Source organism: Mytilus galloprovincialis, chromosome 1 (genome assembly GCF_965363235.1).
Source record: "Mytilus galloprovincialis chromosome 1, xbMytGall1.hap1.1, whole genome shotgun sequence".
Taxonomy (NCBI): Eukaryota; Metazoa; Mollusca; class Bivalvia; order Mytilida; family Mytilidae; genus Mytilus; species Mytilus galloprovincialis.
In genome coordinates, this window is record NC_134838.1 from 28,754,252 (window position 1) to 28,773,616 (window position 19,365).

At 30.5% G+C, this 19,365-nt stretch overlaps 1 long non-coding RNA gene across 5 annotated transcripts in view; it reads left to right on the forward strand.

Moving 5' to 3' along the window:
• The window catches only part of LOC143071050 (uncharacterized), a 161,001-nt gene extending 146,217 nt beyond the window's left edge, over positions 1-14,784 (forward strand). For 2 of the 5 annotated variants that reach the window (XR_012976776.1, XR_012976777.1), the window contains exons 2-4: positions 10,237-10,434; positions 11,109-11,308; positions 14,558-14,780. This is a non-coding gene — a long non-coding RNA (uncharacterized LOC143071050). Of the gene's footprint in view, positions 1-2,570; positions 2,678-8,434; positions 8,510-9,368; positions 9,439-10,236; positions 10,435-11,108; positions 11,309-14,557 lie in introns of those variants that run through there. The other 3 variants (XR_012976773.1, XR_012976774.1, XR_012976775.1) reach the window with 3 other exon arrangements.
• The last annotated feature ends 4,581 nt before the right edge of the window (positions 14,785-19,365 follow it).

A 19,365-nucleotide genomic window follows, 5' to 3' on the forward strand; every position in this document is an offset into this window, starting at 1 on the left:
CAATACAGCAGTTCTAGATATTAGACCACCTTCGAATAATGCAAAAGACATTTCGTTTTCAGATATTACAGATGTCAACATTATTTTAACTATCAACCCAAATACATTTCATTCTTTTATTTTCTATATTTTAGTATAACCTAAATATTGAATTTAAACTGATACACTTCGTCTCACTTTTATTGATATCAATGTTGATTTTTATTATACCAATGTTCATTCATGACTTTGTTATTACAAGTTTAGAAATTTTATACCATAATTTATATAAGGTTTTATACAAAAAGAGACAGCTGTTCGAAGTGGGATTAATCTGTATAAATTTGACAGTTTGTGATCGGTGATAAAATGTATAAATCTAACGTGAATGATAATTTTGCTTTAATCATTATGTTTGGCTTACTTAACGTTTAAGTAAAGAAAATCTTTATTGTGTAGCGAAATTTAAATTACCTTTCATTACACGTTTGACGATAATTTGTAGTTAACGAATAATGGTAAGTTTGTTTCATTTATTCTGTTTGGCTAAATAGACGTTCTAATAAAGAAAATCTTTAATTTGTAGATTTTTTTATTACACACCTGAAGATAATTCATAGTTTACGATAATAATAGTAATCTGTCGAAAAGTCAACTATCATTTAACAAATCACACAGATGTCCGCAACTAGTAATTTAAGACATTTCTAAAGTACATTTGCGTTCCGTTACACTCTTTTTATGAATCGAAATGGACACATGCCTTCGTGAGCTTATAGCATGACTAGCATGACTCGCCAAGACGATCAATTTTCCAAACAATTTTGATTAAATGTTTTCATTTCACTTGCAATGGGGTGAAAGGGTTGTTTTCGAGACATTTTCACAGTTGTTTGACTTATTTGAACTATTATTCATTTGAACCTGAACTATATAATTTCTGTCTTTCATTTCCAATTAAAGTTCAGCCATATTGTCGTCAACATTGAAGATAGTAATTTGAAATATTTTGTTTTAAGTCGAATATGTCAAATAGCGAGAGTCTCGTAATAAAGCAAAATCGTACTCACTTCATGTAATTTCGTACTAAACAAGTAAACCTACATGGCGTTGTCAGTCTATTTTCGACTTATGAGTTTGAATGTCCCTTGGGTATCATTTGCTTCATTTTCACGACGTAAAGGTGATTCTTTGACATCTTCATAGTTTGTTGTTTATCATATACTAGTTACCAATTTGCAACAATTTGCATTATGACTTTTTGATTTTACCATTTGGTGAAGGACTGCCGTTTTGATTTTTTATTGGAGTGCAGTATTTTTAAAATAATAACGTGTTATAGTGTTCTTTCATTTGTCTTTTTTAATATAACTTTTACTGTCAGGTCTGTTATTCATTTGACGTGACTCTGTACTATTGCATCCAATCATACATTGAACGAAACAATTATTTTATTTGTACATGTGTGACGTTGTTGTTATTGCTTTTGGTTGGCGGCTTACTTATGTAGTAATTGCGTCTTATATTCATACAGCATAAATATTATGTATATATAATATGTTTAGTCCTTAATTTATTTTATGTATTACATTTTGGCGATTAATTAGATGAATATGTGACGAACATGGTTGACTTTGTTACCATAGAGTGTTTATCTATGGAGGAAAAAACACATAACAGTAGAAACATATAATAGGAAAATGAAAAAAAGCAAATGATAGTTACTAATGAAATGTAAATTATGAACTGATAGGTATCATATAATTGTTTAGAAATTTTATCTGTTTGTTCACCTTTTTGTCGTCTTTGATATACTTATCAAAGTATATTTAGAAACATAGAACAAGACATATGCTAGTTTGAAAAATGCTACCAATGTTAGCATGTCAAACCATTTTCGTTGATGAAGGGTCTAAATACAGCACAAACAACATTTTCCAAAAGACGAAAAAAGTGAAAAAGTATCTTCTAACAAAACGCATTTGACTATATATACAAACATCTGTGTGTGTTTATGTAACTGACATCCTCTAGTCCGAATTAAGATTTTATCATTCTATTCTCATATAAAGGATTTAGCACTTCTATTCCAAAAAAAATATATGAGCGTATTGATTGTGTTTGTTGGTTTTTCTTATTTTCTAATAATATGACTCTAATTGTCAGTTTGGGATGATCTGAAAAGACATATATTGCATTTTTTTTTGTTCTCACTTTTCCTTTAGCTTTTAACATATAACGTTAAATAAGCAAGACAAATGTTAGTCGCACTTTTCATGAAAAACGGCTGTAGCAAATGTTTCTATTGTTACGTATACAAACAAAGCGTGTTGTGTTGTGTTGTTTTAATTTTTTAATTTCTAAATAAAATGACGGTAATTATCCATTGTAGAGAATATTAAAGTGATGTTGTATTTTACCCTTATTATATACTGTTAAATTATATAGTGTTCTAATCTTCAATAGATCACAGTGTTCAAATTGAATGTTGATACTTGTTAAAATTAAATGCGTGCATTTCATGGTCAATTAGTACTCGTGTTTGAAAGGTGATTGATTTACTGAAGTATAACACAGGTAGAAAAGGTCTATTTTATTTCGCTAAATGGACTGACACAAAGGTGAAGTGTGCATTGCACTTCTGACTTACTTATAATTATTCTATGTGTATTAAAAAAGGAAATGATTTCAGATTTGGGTGAGTTTGTATTTTTCTTTAAAATTGTTTATTGTATAACTTGATAAAATAGTTTAACTTGAGGGACCATCTGAGATTTACTTCATATACACTGGTTCAAAATACATTATTGTTTATTTTATAATATCTAAACTAAGACTAAATGAAACTAATATTGGAGAGTTTTCCTTATTTTCTTATAAGTATATTAGTGTCCCGTATGGGACTAAAAGTGTGTGTGTATCCGGATAGAAGGTGTTTCAATGAGAGATCTATTATGTCATTATTTTTAAGCGTATCAAACATCTATTTTCGATGCGCATCATATTTTGAGCAGACTAATAGAAAGTGTACAACACCGTTTATGATTTTGCAGTTTGCATGCAGCTCTTGGGGTTGAAACGTGCATTCGTCATTCAGTAGGTCAGTGAGCGGAGAATTATCTATTATTATGAGCTCGTGTATTTCCTCTATAGGCCCGGAATATATAATCCAGCCGTCATCCCTAAATCTGGAGGTGATTATCATAGGGTTTCTGTGTTGAAAGCGTTGTAAAATGTTTTGAAGAAACACAAACATTGTAAGGTCCGCCCAAGGTTTCACGGTAATGTTTATTGTTAAATATAAATTCATTTTCATTTTTTTCTCTAAAATAAGCCTTAATAGGCGTTGTATACTGTCCTTTGTTGGCACTTTGATTTCATTCTTGCTTGGATCAATATTGGTCAGTTCCCCGTTTGTGGCTTCCAGTATGTCATCAAATGTAAAACAAGTGTACATATAATTGGCATCGAATGCTACTTATAGGTAACAGTCACGTTTGGGTTTTATATTTTCAATCGAATTAATAAAACTTGACTTATCTTTTATATATATGAATATTATTTTAAGTTCAGCGAGGTCCGAAGGGCACCGTGTGAGCTTTGACTAATACTTGGCGTCCGTCGTCGTCCGTCGTCTGCCGCCGCCAGTTTTGGCTTATATCTCAGAAACTAAAGCATTTAGAGCAAATCTGACAAAGGGTAAACTGGTTTAAAAGGTCTAAATGTATCAGCCCTGAAATTTTCAGATAAACCGAAGAACCCATTGTTGGGTTGTTGCTACTTAATTGGTTTTTAAGGAAAATGTTCAGTTTTTTGTTATTATCTTGAATATTATTGAAGATTAAGATAAATTGTAAACAGCAAAAATTTTCAACAAAGTAAGGTCAAGGTTTTATGTTACCAAAATTTTCAATTGACCCGTTATGGATGTATTTGCTCTTTAAGGACAATTTTACACATGTCTATGTTTTTAAACAAATCTTCGCAAATGAATATAGGATAAATTTTGTATTGTATTTACTTGTTGTAAGTCTAGAAACAGAGACAATATGGCTAAAATGCATTTATTTGCTTTTGAAGAAAATATGACTGATACTATGCACATTTGAATTGCATTTTAAAGCCACATATTAAAATACATTAAAAAGCAAAAATGATCATTGATGAAAGATTTCAGCAAAACAATAACAGGTGAGCGATTTAGACTCTTGAGAGCCTCTTGTTTAACAAACGGAACTGGAAAATAATCGATATAGTGTCCACTATTGTGTAGAGGTGTTTTACACAAGGATACAATTGGTCTGCTCGGAATTAAATTTTCTCGTCTAGCTGTTTCATTTCTCTCCATTTCTGTTAGTATATTTTCAAATAGTTTATGTAGATTACCTTAGCCATATTTGGCACAACTTTTAGAAATTTTTGATCCTCAATGCTCTTCAACTTTATATTTATTTGGCTTTTTAACTATTTTGATCTGAGCGTCACTGATGAGTCTTATGTAGACGAAACGCGCGTCTGGCGTATAAAATTATAATCCTGGTACTTTTGATAACTATTTACACCACTGGGTCGATGCCACTGCTAGTGGACGTTTCGTCCCCGAGGGTATCACCAGCCCAGTAGTCAGCACTTCGGTGTTGACATGAATATCAATTATATGGTCATTTTATAAATTTTCTGTTTACAAAACTTTGAATTTTTCGAAAAACTAAGGATTTTCTTACCCCAGGAGTAGATTACCTTAGCCATATTTGGCACAACTTTTAGAAATTTTTGATCCTCAATGCTCTTCAACTTTATATTTATTTGGCTTTTTAACTATTTTGATCTGAGCGTCACTGATGAGTCTTATGTAGACGAAACGCGCGTCTGGCGTATAAAATTATAATCCTGGTACTTTTGATAACTATTATGTATTTTAGGCAACAGATAGAATTTTCATACTTTAGTTGTATTTATGTTTTCTTTCAAATATCTGAATGTTATATTGTCAAATATGATTAATATTATGTAGGTTTTTGTAATACTGAACGACATTTAAGCTACCTCCTTTACTTTGTATTCAGCAATTTCTTCGTAATAAATATTATGTTTTTTTCACAACAAATACATTCCTTATTCTAAAGATAGTTTGTTACAATTATACTTTACTGTCCAAGCGCCAGTGGAGTATTCCTGTGAAAAAACTCTGAGTTGCCAGGAACATACTCACAATATAATCAACAATATTACATAAACTATTATAGTATATGCAAGTTATTCTATTAAATCAATTTCTTCAAATTTATGAAATATACACTTCGAGAAATTATTTTGCTTTCATTCATAACCCTTCTTAATTTCTTTTTCAACAATTCATACACATCTATATATTTCAATTTCTGCTCTGAAACATAGTATAATTTGAAAATGCAAAAATCTAAAACTGTCACAAAATAGTTAAAACCATAAGAACCCTTATCTGATATGTTGAATCCAAATACTATATGTTTAACTGATATTTTATTTTACAAAATTTATTTGTGCAAGATGTTCTACTTCATCCCTAAAGTCTTTTAAAAAATAACACGTTATAAAGAAATGAAAGTAATCTTCCTCTTCTGTTTAACAAAAAAATACATTAATTTTTATCAGAAATTTTCCATTTACATAGTAATTACTTTGTTGGAATACTATAATGTAGTAGTTTCCATCTAAACATTTTCATCTTATTCTCTCTTAAAGATTTAGATATAAAATCGTTTACGAATGAAATTTAGCTTGCTATCTAACTATAAATTGCTTGTCCAAATATTTATACCAATTGCCTGTGAATATTTTTGATCTACTAGACTATTATATAACATTTTATTATATATATATTTTGATTGTATTTGTTTATTTCCACATATCAAATTGTCCTTATTGATACTGATTTTACTCTTTAGAGAGTTTCCTTCAATTCCGTTGGGATGGAAGATTTTACGATTGTAAACTTTACAATCCAATTAGACTTATTGTTTAATTTTTCTAAAATAAAAAAAACAAAAACATCTGATCACTTTCCCGCAAGATCAAGTAAGTCGTTGATATAAATCAATCCACTCGCTACCCAGTTTTGAAAGAACAAACTGTTGTTGCAATGTTTAACGTATCGGTTTCCAAAAATAATCTGTTTTCTAATATTTGAATTTTGTAAAACTTTCTCCTGTTTTTACCCAGTTTGGAATTACTTGTAAATAAAAGTCTAGCATAATTTTAAATTCTGTTAGTGATTTAACTCGGCCATTAATTCTAATATCAATACGATACTAATAAGAAGTTGATATAAATAGTACACTTCTTCGGAGTTTTGCAGTTTTGCGTTTTCACAGGGACGTTAAGGACGTTAAGGGCTTTAGAAGAAAATTCCCATCTTCATACACAACAAAGGTGGTGGTGGTGATGAATGATGATGATGATGATGATGATGATGATGATGATGATGATGATGATGATGATGATGATGATGATGATGATGATGATGATGATGATGATGATGATGATGATGATGATGATGATGATGATGATGATGATGATGATGGTGATGGTGATGATGATGATGATGATGATGATGATGATGATGATGATGATGATGATGATGATGATGATGATGATGATGATGATGATGAGGAGGAGGAGGAGGAGGAGGAGGAGGAGGACAAGAAAGAGGAGGAGGAGGAGAAAGAGGAGGAGGAGGAAGACAACATCTTGCAAAGCATAACATCTGCATAATCAAATTTAGCCATTGTAAAAAAACATAATGTGAATAAATGTTAAGAGTACACACGCCATTTAGGTAAAAAGAAATACTTTTAAATATCTACCTGTTCAACAAACAGGAGTAAAAGAATAAAGTAGCAAATGTGCCGTCCAGCACAGGGAATAACTTAAATGAATAAACTTGTCATACATTGTAGACAAAAAAAAAGTTTAATTCATTTCCAGCAACACTTGTCAAACGTCGTAGACAAGACATCTGTTTTTCTTATTAACATTAGCACGTGTCTTGCATCAAAGACAAGATAATTATATTTTAAGTAACTTTCAAACTTCCTAAATTTAAATAAACAATAAAATAACTAAAAAGAATTTAAGTAAAGTGTTGTGTTCACTGTTTAGAACAAGTGCGTATATACTAGGGTCAAGGTCACCGACCATCTCTGGTCTGGTGGTTATGGTTTGTTTGTTTGTTTAAGGATGTATTCTTCTGACTCTTCAGTCTCGTTCAGTCTCGTTGAAATATCGTTCTTGAATAATTTCCAAAATATGTGATACAAGTGTAAAATATCAATGAATTTTAAAAAGATTATAATTAAACATAACGCTGTCGAAAAATTGTAGATTTACAATGAATGGTTTTTGAGTAATCCAGTTTTCAAATTTTACGACAAATCAAGTCTGTATATTTACAAATGTTTTTAGCCAATATTTTGAGAAAATGGGTGAGGGATACAAAAAATTATTTTACAAGAATCATGTTCATCCCATGTCATTTTGGTCTGTTCAAATTTCTTAGATATGTATTTTTTTCAATCATTTATAACAAAAAAGTTGAAATTATATGCTTTTTGTTCATAAAACTAAGAAAATAACAAAAATGTAAAATTGACCATGGTACACCTACCTATAGTTTTATTAAGTAAAATTTAGTCAGATTGGTCCACTTCATCTTTGTAGAAAGTATGAAAAAAAGTTTAATTGTGGAACTGGGATTTTTTTCATGATTATAGCCCAAAAATAGGTAAAAATCGATGAAAAATGGGAAAATCATCACAATTGGGCATTTTCAAAGGGCTGTAGCAGAAAAAGAAGTGCACCACGATATGATTTTTTCTTCACCAATGATTTTATTACAGTCTTATAAACTCAAAAAGCAGGTTTAGAAAAAAATGTTTAATTCCAGAAATTGTTGGCTCCTCAGAGGTGTACATCCTTAAACATAGATATTACATTACGCCTCATAGAAAAGTTAAGCTAATTCATTTCTTGAGACCTAAAGGCGAAATATGAATAAGAATCAACGGTACATATATTCTACGTAATATAACGGCACTATAGAATGTGCTTTACTTTAGCAAAAAAAAAAAAAATACTTAAAAAGTAGGCACGTAAAATAATCTTATCCTATAGCAAATGCTAATAAAATGACGTTTATCTTTTGCAAGGAGAGTCTTTAATAAGTCAAAACTAGTAATAAGGTTTGCCAAACACTAGATAAGGACTTTTATAAAAAGATTATTTCAATGAACATAACAATTATGATTTGATTTTTCAGACAAGAAGTCGTAAACGCATTCGAACACATATATCTGCATTCGAGGTTGCTGACTATTTTTGTAAACAAATCTAGATGAACTTTAACAAATTTGATATTTCAATTGTTCATTACTAACTTACTTCATTAATATTCAATATTGACTCTTTTTATTATTAGATTCAGGAGAATTTTCAAACTTGTGGAATAATCTCACAACATCAGAAGCAAAACTTTTGGCGAGTTTTTAAACAGGTATATTCGAATGACTGTCAGAAAAAGCAAAACATCAAAATCAAGATAATCAATTGTAGATTTATTCTTCCTAACATAACGGCACGATTGAATGTCGTCTACTTTTGCTGAAAAATAAGGCTCGTAAAACAGTCTTATCTAAAAGCAAGTGCTAATAAAGTTATGTTTTGTTTTCCTTTTCGAGGAGAGCTTAAACAGTTGAAACTAGTAACAAGGTATACACCAAAATAAATAAGCACTTTTATAAAAAAAAAAAGATGCTTTCAATAAACATAACAATGGAAACTTCATATTTCAGACAATTGGTCGTAAACGCATGCGAACGTGTATATCTGCATTCGAGGTTACTTATTATTGTTTTGTAAAAAAATTTAAATGAACTTAAACAAAGTTAGTGTACATTGTTTTCCATTGTATAATGATTACTATCTGCATTGATATTCAATTATTGCCTTGTTTTTCTATTATTGATTTCAGTAGAATTTCCAAACGTATGGAATACCCTAATACATAAGAATCAAAACTTTTTGCGACTTTTATTGTTTCTTTTATTGTTTGTTTTATAAAGATTAACATAATAACACAATGTCCACTGCTGTGCCTCTATTTTTGACATTTTTACTTATTATGTCTGTTTGTTTTCTTAAGATTTTTATACGACAATCATACAAGTGAGAGGTTTAACTAGCTTTAAAACCAGGTTTAATCCAACAGTTTTTATAAAAGAAAATGCATGTACTAAGTCATGATTATGACAGTTGATGTTTATTGGTTTGATATGGTCACTATTTTCTATTGTACTTTGATTTCTATCTTCATTAATATGCAATCATTGACTATTTCCTATTATTAATTTCAGGAGCATTTCCAAACTTATGTAATGATCTTACAACATCAGGGTAAAAACATTTGGCGACTTTTACAAACAGGTTTATTGGAATGACTGTTAGAATAAACTATACATCAATATCAAGATATTCAACTGTACATTCATTCTACCTTATATAACGGCACTATTGAATGTAGTTTACTATTGCTAAAAAAATTATATCAAAAGTAGGCACGTAAAACAGACTTTCCCATAAACAATTGTAAATAAAATGACGTTTTCTTTTGCAAGGAGTCTTTAAAAAGTTGAAACTAGAGGAAAAGTATGCACAAAAAAAATAAAAAAATAAGCACGGTTATAGCAAGATTATTTCAATGAACATAACAATGGTAGGGTCATTTTTCAGACAATTAGTCTTAAATGCATTCAAACACATATATGTCTATATAACTTTTTGTCTATATGCCTTTTTGTGTTTATTTCTTACATATGACGTGTCTTTGTACTTATACATCCCATCATTGTATTATTGTGCCATGATTAATGTTTGTTAATATATTTGTTTGTTTTATAGGGATTAAGATAATAACACAATGTTGACTGCTTTGTCTCTATTTTTGACATTTTTACCTGTTATGTCTGTTTGTTTTGTTCACAAATCGTTGTCAATATAATGGATTTTAATACGACAGTCAAACAAGGGAGAGGTTTAGCTAGCTTTAAAACCATTTTAATCCACCATTTTTCTATAAAAAGAAAATGCCTGTACCAAGTCAGGAATATGACAGTTGGTGTTTATTGGTTTGGTATGGTCACTATTTTCTATTGTACATAAATTACTAATTAAATTAAACTTCATTAATGTTCAATTATTGACTCTTTCTGTTATCAATTTCAGGAGAATTTCCCAACTTGTGAAATAATCTCACAACATAAGAAGAAAAAGTTTGGCGACTTTTATAAACCGGTAAATTCGATGGACTGTTAGAAAAAAAGCAATATATCAAGATCAAGATTATCAACTGCACATGCAATCTGTCTAATATAACGGCACTATCAAATGTGGATTAATTTTGCTGAAAAACAAATAAAAAAGGTATGCACGTAAAACGGTCTTATCCAAAAGCAATTACAAATAAAATGATGTTTTTTTTTCTATTGCATGGACTGTCCTTAAAAAGTCGAAACAAGTGACAAAGTATAATAAAAAAGAATAAGTAAACACTTTTATCAAAAGACGCTTTCAACAAACATAAAATGGTAAGTTCATAGTTCAGACCATTAGTCTTAAATGCATTCGAACACATATATGTCTATATAACTTTTTGTCTATATGCCTTTTTGTATTTATTTCTTACATATGACGTGGCTTTGTACTTATACATCCCATCATTGTATTATTGTGCCATGTTTAATGTTTGTTAATATATTTGTTTATTTTATAAGGTTTAAGATAATAACACAATGTTGACTGCTGTGCCTCTATTTTTGACATTTTACCTGTTATGTCTGTTTGTTTTGTTCACAAATCGTTGTCAATATAATGGATTTTAATACGACAGTCAAACAAGGGAGAGGTTTAGCTAGCTTGAAACCCAATTTAATCCACCATTTTTTTTTATAAAAAGAAATTGCCTGTACCAAGTCAGGAATATGACAGTTGGTGTTCATTGGTTTGGTATGGTCACTATTTTCTATTGTACATAAATTACTAATTAAATTAAACTTCATTTATGTTCAATTATTGACTCTTTCTATTATTAATTTCAGGAGAATTTTCCAACTTGTGAAATAATCTCTCACAACATCAGAAGAAAAAGTTTGGCGACTTTTATAAACCGGTGAATTCGATGGACTGTTAGAAAAAAAGCAATATATCAAGATCAAGATTATCAACTGCACATGCTCTCTGTCTAATATAACGGCACTATTAAATGTGGTTTAATTTTGCTGAAAAACAAATAAAAAAGGTATGCACGTAAAACGGTCCTATCCAAAAGCAATTACAAATAAAATGATGTTTTTTTTTATTGCATGGAGATATAAAAAAGAAGATGTGGTATGATTGCCAATGAGACAACTATCCACAAAAGACCAAAATGACACAGACAGTAACAACTATAGGTCACCGTACGGCCTTCAACAATGAGCAAAGCCCATACCGCATAGTCAGCTATAATAGGCCCCGATGACAGTCTTTAAAAAGTCGAAACAAGTGACGAAGTATAATAAAAAAGAATAAGTAACACTTTTATCAAAAGACGCTTTCAACAAACAAAAAATGGTAAGTTCATAGTTCAGACAATTAGTCGTAAACGCATTCAATCAAATATATCTGAATTCGAGATCATTGTTTGGAAAAAAGTAGCAAACATCTTTTGACATCAACTCATAAAAATCTTTTCCTGAATGAAATTTGAAATTTGAGATTACACCTTTTGATTTCATGAGGATATCTAAAAAAATAATAATAAGTTTGTGTTAAAAATGATTTAATTGTTCAACAGTTTAAATAAATAAAACATTTGTATATGCTTGTCTAAGAAAAAATTAATATTTTAAGCATTTTTTTATTTGACTTTACATATTGAAAAAGAAAAATGCTCCAACGTGGAGCATTTTTCAATTTGACATCAAATATTGAAAACTGAAAAATGCTCCAATATGGAGCATTTTTTTATTTTTCCTTTTGACATTATAAATTGAAAAATGAAAAATCCTCTAACGTACATCATTTGTCATTTTAATTTGCAGTATTTCTGTTCCCTTGTTTAAAGCAAACAATCTCGAAGAATTAGTTAATGATGTATACGTGTGCACTTTCTTTTGGTATCAACTTATTCCGAACATGAGTAGTATTTATATATTATATATATGATGACATTGAGAATAGAAATGGTGAATGCGCAAAAGAGACAGCAACTCGACAAAAGTGAAGAAAACAGCCAAAGGCCACCAATGAATCTTTAATATACCTCTAGTCAACAAACACATAGCAATACGCACAGTACTGATCATTTCAAAAGAAGTCGGAGTTCGATGTCTGAACAAGTAACGTAGTATATGTATTTGATTTTCACGACATCAATCTCTGTATTACTAAAATATATTACACCATGGTTTTCTGTATCGCAAACTAGTCATTACATTCACTAAATTGTATCAACGGTACAATGACACCATTCGCCAAAAAAAAAATACAAATCAACACACGGACATGTTATATGTTCAGATCTACACATCAAATCTTATTCTGTAACAGTAATATTCTATATAAAACACAAATTTGTCGGCATTCATCTCAAAAGCTAACCACACAGGCTTATTCAAAAGGGATAGAGTTACGATAATGTCCCTAAGGATGGCATATTTTAGTATAAATATTTATTTACTCATAGGGTTTTTGCATTGTAAATAAACAAATTTATTATAAAACAAGTTGTTGGCATCAAACGGGTTATGTTCTTTTCACATGTTTTATGATGATATCATAAACAAAACCCTTAATGAGAGAGATTGTGCTAGAAATTCAGTTGAGGAAGACATTATCTTTCAATCAGATTAATTTATGTCTGGAGCGGGCATGTCAGTAATTGATAGTAGTCCGTTGTTAATGTATGTATCATTGTCATTTTGCTTAGTTTTGAAATCTATTACGCCCGAGACCACAATTAATTCCTCTACCAATTCTTTATAACGTTTTGTCGCATTAAAAACAAATCTATTTTTTTATTTTCTGTGTGTGTGTGTAATGTGCAGTACGTCCAAAAATATATCCAGTATACATCATACACATTTGGTAAATACACATCCATACCCCTATAGGTAAGTCAAGAGATGTTCCGAAAAGTGTAAATATAACCTTTTTGCACCTGGCCTAATCACTCTTTCCATATAAACATCAGTTAAAATGAAAAATTCAAAAGTTTATTTAAGCTCTCATCTATTATTTCCACCCCAGAAAAACTAAGAAATCTTTGAGGAAGGGAAAGAAAAAAAATACACTATTATTAAAGGGGACTATATTCGTAGACAACGAAATGGGGATCATTAATTGTGGTTTTGGGCCAATAAGATATATGAGTTTTAATGTGCATGATTTCGTGTCATATTCTACATTGTTTAGAGGTATTAGATGGTCTAACAATACATATTTGTGTCTAAGTCAGGAGCCTCCGTCTTTTGTTAGTCTTGTTTATGTTTTGTCAATTTAATTAATTGTTTTCTTATATATTGGACTTGTGTGTAACTTCTATTTTACTGCATACGCACAGATGATAAGGGGCCAGCTGCATGAAGCCCACCTTCAGGCGCTGGAATTTCACCCTGTGTTGAAGACCAATTGGTGATCTTGAGCTCTTGTTTGCCCTTTGATCGGATTGTTGCCTTTGTTACACGTTCCACATTTCCATTCTCAATGTTATCATAAACATTTAAGGATATTTGTCATGTTCCATGCACGTGTATGTATTCAGTCGTGTGCTCTGCGGGTAAACTAATTAATAAAAATTCACATCTTTTTGGTCATTATTGTACCTTTTAGTATATTTCTCATGTTCAAAATTAGGTGATACACACATAGTGCACACGTATACATAGTTAACAAGTTCTTCAAGATGTTTTGCTTAAAACGAGGAAAAAGATAAAGAAACCGTGAATAATTTTAAAATAGTGTCGACAATTTGAATATTTAAAACAAATTTCATTTCATTCTAGATCTACTCATTAAAAATTAAAAAAAAATGATGCAGTTTTGATCATCTTTTAAATTTTTTATATTGCGAAGTAATTTCAATTCAAAATGAAAAATGCATTTTTCATTTTTCAACATTTAAAGTCAAATTGAAAAATGCTTAATGTAATCAATTTCAATTTTTCGTCTGAAATGAACTTATATTATTTTTCTTTCTAAAACAAGCATCTGCAAATTATTTGATGTATTCAAACTGTTGAATTATTATCTTTTTTTAATATCCTTGTGAAATCAAAAATTGTAATCCCAAATTTCAAATAACATTAAGAAAATGATTTTTCAAAAGTCACTTCAAAAGAGTTTTGCATCATGTTTAAAGTGTGAAGAGCAATTTGCTATTTTTTTTTTCAGTTAAAAATGCCATTTGTTTGGCGTGAATATACACGATCTTCTATTGTACATTGATTACATAATACTACATTTATTTAGTATTCAATTATTGACTATTTTTTATTATTAATTTCAGGAGAATTTCTCAACTTGTGGAATAATCTCTAAACAGAAGAACAAAAACTTTCGGCGACTTTTACAAGGTTTGGACCCTACTTAAAAAAAAAACTTCAAGCCGAACAACATACTGTTTTTTTTTCAAGTAGATCTCAGCTACCAAGCTTCCCTTTTCATCTAGTACGGACAAAAGTCTTGTCGTAGAACTTTTTTTTATTAACTTTTCTGTAAGGTGGGGTAGGGTGTTCGACCCCAACTGTGGATCTAGTTTAACAATAAAAAAAATATCGAACAATACCCTGGATTTGTTTTCTCAAGTAGACATCAGCTACCCTGCTTCCCTTTTGTGCATCGTGCGGACAGATGCATTGCCGAAGAACATTTGTTGATCAACTTTTCTGTAAGGGTTGTAGAGGGTGTCAGACCCCTACGTTAGACATACATAGAAAAAAAAACTAAGCCGAAGAACATCCTGATTTTTTTCTCAGACAGACCTCAGCAACCTAGCTTCTCTCTGCACATAGTGAGACAAAAGAGTTGCCGTAGAACATTTTTTTGTAACATGTGGGAACGATATCCGGTCCCAACTTTAGACAAAATAAGCCGTAAAACACCCTTGATTTTATTCAAGTAGACTTTAGCTACCTAGATTTATTTTCAACCTAGTAGGGACAAAACAATTGCCATAGAATATTTGTTAGTAACTTTTCTGTAAGAGTTGGGAGCGATGTCCTGTCCCAACTTTGGACCTACTTTACAAAAAAAAAACTAAACCGTAACACACCATGGATTTTCACTCAAGTTGACCTCAGTTTCCCAGCTTCCCTTTACACCTATTGCGGACAAAAGTTTTGCCGTATAACATTTTATATTTACTTATTACTTTTGAACATATTACAATAAAGAATACTTGTCTGCACTTATTTCTCAACCCCCCCCCCCCCCCCAAAAAAAAAACAACCAAAAAACATTACACCCCATCTGACAGATTTTCACATTTTTTTCATCTTACCATTTTTACTTAAGGAGTGAACAAAACCCAATTATATGATGTTTCAAATCAACACAGAAGTCAACCATGGTGATTCAGGAGGAATTATTGAATTGCCAACTCTATTTATGGTTAATCTGACTGAAAGAAACAGTTTAAGCACCAAAATCATGAAAAATGATATTAAAGTCCATTCCACTTTTTACAGTATGCCTTATATTACTTTAAACATTTCCAGATTATGAGGGCAATACAACAAGAGTCTTTCGATTGCAGTTAACTATTATTCTAAAATCTTTTCTGACAATACATGGACCAGAATACATCTCTAAGTTGACTGTTTGTCTATTTCTCATGTCTGCATTAAGTTAAATTATGTCCCCTTACATAATCAATTTGTCTTTATTGTGCTTTTCAGTGTCACAAAATCTTGACAATTAATGGTATTTGCATGGAAAATGAATAAACCATTTAATCTTGCTGATATAACTTCATAAATACATTCTTTGTCAAAATTAATGTCTAGTCAATGTATAGAAATCCCGATTTCTATCTCCATTTCAGACCAATATGAGAGCTAAATGAATAAGTAAGGACCCCTTAACTACTTACTGGTTCACCAAAAGCTCCTATTGGTGTCATGTTACCTCACAACTACAAATTAAGCCTGACGAAAACTAGTATAGATGTACTTGTGTTGAAAAAAATAAGAAATTATGCAATTTATTTATTTCGGTGAAAATAATAGGATGTACATGCAACCAAAGAATGTCTTGTCTCGAATTTCATTGGTTGCACATGTGTCAGACACTGCGAAAAGTTAAAGCGAGCATTTAAAAATAAAAATGTATTGCAAGTTACATAAAAAAAATTAAGTTCTACTTTCTAGGTAAATTTTTACATTATTACCCACAGATCAGTCAAAATTTGCTGAATCAGCAATTTTTACTCTCAGGGGTGGAATTTAAGGCTTGTTTTTTTATCATAATTGCCCCCAATCAACTTTTTATTGATAAACTTACAAACTGCATAGGTAAAAAAAGTTCCTTTATTGATTTAGTGTAAAAATATTTACACCCCTTAACCAAGACGTAACAAACTTGAAACCAGTCATGACACCTATGATGCATAGACTTCTTACTTTTGAACATATTACAATAAAGATAACTAGTCTGCACTCATTTCTTAACCAAAAAAAATGAAACATTACACCCCTACCCCATCTGACAGATTTTCACATTTTTTTCATCTTACCATTTTTACTTAAATAGTGAACAAAACCCAAATATATGATGTTTCAAATCAACACAGAAGTCAAACATGGTGATTCAGGAGGAATTATTGGATTGCCAACTCTATTTATTGTTAATATGACTGAAAGAAACAGTTTAAGCACCAAATCATGAAAAATGATATTAAAGTCCATTCCACATTTTACAGCATGCCTTATATTACTTTAAACATTTCCTGATTATGAGGGCAATACAACAAGAGTCTTTAGATTGAAGTTAACTATTATTCTAAAATCTTTTTGACAATACATGTACCAGAATACATCACTAAGTTGACTGTTTGTCTATTTCTCATGTCTGTATTAAGTTAAATTATCTCCCCTTACATAATCAATTTGTCTTTATTGTGCTTTTCACTGTCACAAAATCTTAACAATTAATGGTATTTGCATGAAAAATGAATAAACCGTTTAATCTTGCTGATATAACTTCATAAATACATTCTTTGTCATAAATAATGTCTAGTCAATGTATAGAAATCCCGATTTCTATCTCCATTTCAGACCAATATGAGAGCTAAATGAATAAGTAAGGACCCCTTAACCACTTACTGGTTCAGCAAAAGCTCCTATTGGTGTCATGTTACCTCATAACTACAAATTAATTCTGAAGAAAACTAGTATAGCTGTACTTGTGTTGAAAAAAATAAGAAATTATGCAATTTATTTATTTCGGTGAAAATAATAGGATGTACATGCAACCAAATAATGTCGCGTCTCAAATTTTCTATTTCAATTAAGTTAATGATTGAACCGTTAATGATTGAACCAATCACAATATGTTCTATGACGACTTTTATTTATTGAAGGCACTAATTTATAAAACACAAAATTATTGTATTAATTGGCTTTTAGTGATGTTCAATAGCGTATTTGAATAAAATTTCAAAGACTTAAATTTACTCCAATGCAAACAATTATAGCCCTAAATTAGAACATCTATAATACTAAAATTACGAGGTCCAATTTATCAGCCGGCATCAGGTAAAAACGACATATCAAAGAATTCAACTTTATATATAGCTAATATAGGACAATTGTGTAGATTAAAAATTACACCACTCCAGACCCTTTTGTTTTCCACATAATTAATATTGCCAATAATTAACAAGTTCCGGGTCGAATCCGGTATCGATACCAATAGTATATTCACCTGTTACATATTACCTTATCTGTACGTTCCGCATCTAACAGGCGCACCACCAAATATATACACGGGTCATAACCACAAAGTCGACATAACTAAATTCAATCATTGTCAAATTGTTCCCTATTGTAGTTTTTTTAATTAGTAAGACTTTCTAAGGTAACAATACGAATACTAAAAATTTGGACTAAGGCGTAGAGGTACAGTTTTCAATTTGTTAGCGGGCATGACGTAAAACAGCGAATCAAAGATATTCATTCAAGAACTTTATTAGACAATGCTGTTAATTAAAAAATACTCAAGTCCAGGACCTGAATATTACCAATAATTGAAAAGTTCCAGGTCGACGGGTTTAAACAGAAAGATTTGAAAGCAGAGAAAACTGTGTATATTATAATAATCGGCACGACTTTATCAGATGACAATACCAATACTAAAATAAGGCTTACGCAAAGTTATATACTTTAATTCAGTCACGGACCCGCGATATCACGGGTGTGTTCTAGTGTAATTTAAACTTGTTGAAATGAAGTTAGTTTAACGTTTGTCAAAGTAAGCATTAAGAATTCCTTTTTTTAATTTAGATTTATTATGCATGTCTCTATACATAGTATGCGACGCGTAACAGTTTATAAGTAGGTGTTATCTTAAATGCATCTGATACGGTGCATTAGTTATGGATATATTCAAACTTCATTTATGAAAGGAAATCTATAGAGCAGAAATTTGAGGCCAAAGACGCTAAAATTGTTGATAACATTAAACATTTCAGCATCGACGGTAAAGGAATCTGTAAGGTATTTATCTTCTCATTTTAATTATTTTGATTTGGAAATTTTTTTTGTATCAATTTAAAATGTAGATTCAAATATTTTTCACCTCAAACGATAAAGTAAAACTTCTTCAAACTGATATATGATGTACAGTTCGGCGTCCGCAAAAAAGAAGCGAAGGAAAGTGTTTATCTCTTCTTCTTGTTGAATCTCGATATTTATCATGTTTATAATTTTTCTAACAATGACGTTCTACCTCCATAAGCCTGCAAATGTCATGGCGGGTCACATATTAGGAACCTCAAGATTTTGATATTAAATGAAACAGAATTTAACTTTGAACCTTTAGACCTTAATGTGGACCCATTTACAAATTTTAACAGTCAGCATATCAAAACCGTAATAAATATTATTTTGATGAAATCAAACAGTTTTAACTTTGACCCTTTGCACCTCGATGTGGACCAATTTTAAAACCGGTCCAGTGTTTCCATGGTTAAATTGAAATTGATGTTTCAAACAAAACCTGGAGAGCTTTTATATATATTTTTAATGTTATATTTAACATTGCCATTAAAGCGCGAGGTTTGGCATGCCACAAAACCAGGTTCAACCCACCATTTTG